This window comes from Schistocerca gregaria, chromosome 7 (assembly GCF_023897955.1).
Source record: "Schistocerca gregaria isolate iqSchGreg1 chromosome 7, iqSchGreg1.2, whole genome shotgun sequence".
Classification (NCBI taxonomy): domain Eukaryota; kingdom Metazoa; phylum Arthropoda; class Insecta; order Orthoptera; family Acrididae; genus Schistocerca; species Schistocerca gregaria.
The window spans coordinates 73,435,352-73,439,951 of record NC_064926.1 but is presented as its reverse complement, the minus strand read 5'-3'; positions in this window follow the sequence as shown (position 1 = coordinate 73,439,951).

Genomic DNA, 4,600 nt, shown 5'->3' with positions numbered 1-4,600 from the left:
GCCATAATTGTGATACCTAAATGTTTAATCTTGAACAACATTAATTTAAGTCCTGAGTGCATTGTATATAGTTTTCTGGTATTTTCATCACAATACTTCAGAATCAATTGTGCATCATAATCTTTATCATAATGAGCTATGAAAGTAAAAACCATATATTTATCAGATATCATCCACTTACAGAATTCGGCAGTTGTCTTAAATTTATAAACAGTATCACCATTAAAATTACGATCTATTATTAGATTTGGAAGATGCGTTCTGGTTTCTTGTTGCACTTCATAGTTAAATCAGACAGTTACTACATCTTCTAAAACCATATTTATGTACTTCATGTCGCAAACAAATGCGTTTCCATTCGTACTTCTTGATGATTTTTTGAGCATTCTTCATTATAACAATATCAAGTGCAGTTTTCATAATGTATTTTATTTTCTTCGGTATTGTGTTCGCCCTTCACATAATACACAGATTTTTCTTTCTACTTTTCATCTCTATTTTGTTCTGTTGTTATATATGTTGTTGTGTTAATCACAAAAATGTGATGATCCTAAGAATACTGACATACAGTTAGTCACATCAAAATAGTTTTAATTTTTCTACTGTTATATATCTACTACAATGCCAGGACCACAATATATAACTGAATTGAAATTGTCAGCATATACAACATTTATTTTGATAGCTTTTACTTGCTCAACATTTTGAATACTATGTGAGTTAATCTTTCTCCATTGTATTTTCCCAATTCACTGCATAATGTGTCAGTTACCTCTCTTTGTACTTTGTATTTATCTCCTACTCTCAGTTTCTTAATTTCAGCTTTAATTAGCTCTCTACCAGAAATATTATTTTTATGATATGTTAATGGCATTATTATAGCTCTAAGACAACACAGATTATCATAATTATTAATATCTGTAATATATCTTCTAGTCCTTTTGTCATGAGATAAGTTTCTTATTTTATTACCCCTGGTGCCTCTAGAAGTGCTAACATCTGCATATTTGTGGTATCTGCAATATCAATGGACTCATCAGATGTTAATATCTCTCTGACTTTATTGCACGAATCTTGAAACAGATTGTTGAATATTATCTGATGCTTTACATCTAATTTATGGTTGTTAATTCAGCTTACCTCGTTTTAGCTACTTCTACAATAGAACTGAGTACCTCAGTTACATAATCTGTCTCTTCATTAAGAGGGGTATAAGGTCAATAGTAAGCGAAAAAATGATGAAATTTCACATGTAAAAAAATTATTTTGTTGTTTTTGAACTTCCACTGCTGTGAGTGTGAATCTCGAATCGTTCCTGGTCATGCTGACAAAGTTTTATGAATTTATTTGTAAAAGTATAGACAGTGGAAAATAAAATGTCCTGTGGTGCCTCTCCTTCTCCAAGTCGGCCTGTTTGACATCCTACCCCCCTTAATGGTATCGAGTTTATTAACATTGGTATTACAGATAATTTTGTAGTGAATAGACCACACTTTCAATTTTTCGTTAAATCCTGCTCTTACTTCTTCAGTTTCAAATAGCTCTTTTTTCCATGGTTTTTTCTCTTTGCCTTGCTCAAATAGTTTACTAATGAATGGAAATATGTCTCACTAATTTCACTTTTCGATTCTTTCAAAAATATGATTGTCATATCTGTAAAAATAATTTATATTATGTATCGTTTGGTATTGATACCATCATAGGATATAATTCATTTTGAAAACGAAACTCCTCCTACATGATGATTTCTAGGTAAGGCTCTGAGTTCAACTAATTTCATGGTATTGAGATTTTTGGATTAGTACTCGAAACAGTGATAGGTATTTTATGTGAGATGATTAAAAAATTAGCTTGTTTTAAACGAGCAACTGACACACACATTGTTCCTGCCTATATATAGACTTCTCTGGTGAAGTGGCAAGTATGTCTCTCACTTGGTCTACATACCAGCCCCGGCTGGGGTGATCGAGTGTTTCTAGGCGCGATAGTCTGGAACTGCGCGACCGCTACGGTCGCAGGTTCGAATCCTGCCTCGGGCATGGATGTGTATGATGTCTTTAGGTTAGTTGGGTTTAAGTAGTTCTAAGTTCTAGCTGAGTAATGACCTCAGAAGTTAAGTCCCATAGTGCTAAGAGCCATCTGAACCAATCTACCTACCTCATGATGTGTCCAAATCTGGGGAGGTCACATGTGATGTTGTTGCTCAGGAAAACGCCTTCACTTTGCTAAACAACATCATTTGGGCACAAGGCCAAAATGGCAGCAGCCTAACCATCACCCATTCTGTGCTAGCAATCACTCCCATAGTAGTTGAAGCTGTCTGTGTGACTGCTTTGTGTGTGGAAGTTTGCCTGAGTTGGCTCCACATGTGCGGAGTCTGTGGATGAGGAGAGTGCTTTAGCCCACTCTCCAGCCTCTGGTTGTGTAATAACAGCTCATCTACTGTATTTTGTCTTTTGCATATTGTCCGTTTTCATTCCTTCATGACCATCATCTTCCATTAGCGCCAAGTTCTCGATTGTTTGTCCACAAACAAATCACAGTTAGTACATGAGGACATAATTGTTAGACCACTACTGGTTTCACGTCAATCACACACATGAAAGTTTGTCACCACGTGTTAAACTATTGATCACGCTGGGGTCACCGGTAAAGCAAGAATGTGTTATTTCGCCACTTACATGTATGATGTGCAGTGTATATTCTTTGCTGCTGCATCGATGCTGTGTGCTCAAGGACAGGCTGTGGCGATGTTGTGGTAACAGAAATTCATAATGTATATGTTTGCTGTAAATATTTTTATCTATTCCAAAACAGTAAATGAACACCTGTTTAGAGGTTTCCGATTCTTTCATGATTTATTATTGGAACATTGCATGTGTATTGCATGATATGATTACAATTATAGATAAATAGCACAAGCAGATCTGAAACACCAGGTATCTATCCACTGTAATACACCAATATTAATACGTGGTGTACTCTACATGGCTGGTTATGCAGGTGCTGAGTTTTACATCCAGTCGTTTGTACAGATGGAGAATACTGTTCTGGGTAACGTTATTCCCCGTCGGCTTAGCCTGTTCCCGTAGTTCCTTTAGAGTTGTTGGTGGACAAATCGCATCAGTCACTTCTCGTTCCATCATATTTCACATGTGCTCGATTGGAGACAAATCCAGAGATCGTGCTGGCCAGGTAAGTTCCTGCACCTCTTATAGAGCATGTTCAGTATCACAGGCAGTGTGTGAGTAGCATTATCCTGCTGGAACAACACATCACCTCGTTGTTGCAAGAACAGTAAAAGAATGGGTCTTACAACATTCTGCACATATTGAGTGCTGATTAGAGTCCCCTCCAGAAACTCCAAAGATGAATGAGAGTTATAGCTGCTATTACAATATGACGGCTCTGGCAGACATTTATGTTGTGTGGACGTCCAGAACCTCGTCTGCAGGTGTGAGAATGTTCATGTGACCACTGATACTAGCATCATTGCAGAACTGAGACAGCACATCCAACGTGTGTGACAATTCTCTGAAAGGAACAACCACTTGTCAGACCACAATTTGACCCATTTCAAACTCCGCCATTTGGCTGTAGGTGGTATATCTCCTTTTGAACGCTGTGTGGATCTTTTAGTGGATATGGGATTGAGGAACAAACGCTGTTCATGAAAAGAACATTCAGCGAGTAATTTGTTTTACATATAATATCAAACAGTAAAAATAATACGCAAGTCTGGTATTGTAGTTGCAGCATCAGTTGGTAACAGTGTATTTGATTGTAGAAATATATACAGATACAAAAGATTTGTAAATGTGTCACTCTTCAATACAATGTCTATTCTATATATGTCGAGCCCTGGTCATTATGAAAGCCTGTAAATGTCATTCAACCGGCAAATACACAAAATGGGCTCAGCTCATGAATTTTAAACTTATGCATACCCTCCGCTTGAGCTCAAGAGAAGAGATACTTGCGTGTCATTAGCATCAGTGTAGTCGTTTATGGCTGCGCCCTTGTGTTATCGGCTGTAGGAAACTTGGCAGTATAACTGGTGGATCGCGTATTTGAAAGTGAGGCCCACAGGACAGCAGACAATACCACAGTAGAAAGCACAAGTGCATTTCCATGGCATGTTCGCCTGCTAGCTGCACACTGCACTGAGCCTTCTGGCTGTGAGAATTCCTTCTTAAAGGATAGACACAGAGGGCGCTCTGGTAGCTATGTCATTAGCTGTCTATTGGCAGATGAAGCTGAAGCCATTAGAAGTACATCTACTATCCCACAGTTGGCATATGCCATCATTAGATCAAAATCAACATCGTCTTTCCAGGTGTACTTTTTTTTCTAGCAGTGTGTTTTCATAAAATTATTTGCCTCTTATTATTTGTCATAATTATTGTTTCCATATGGACATACTGGAAAGTTTCGGTTACATCAGTTTTAGGACACCTTACTCTGTTTTGAAAGGTCATAGCTTCATTTCAGCATGAGAGAGACGTAAAACCAATAAATGTTAATGTAATGAAAGCCTCTTTTGAGCTCTTAACTTTAGCTGGTAATAACAATTGCTGTAATCTTCTATGTAAGAGTCAAA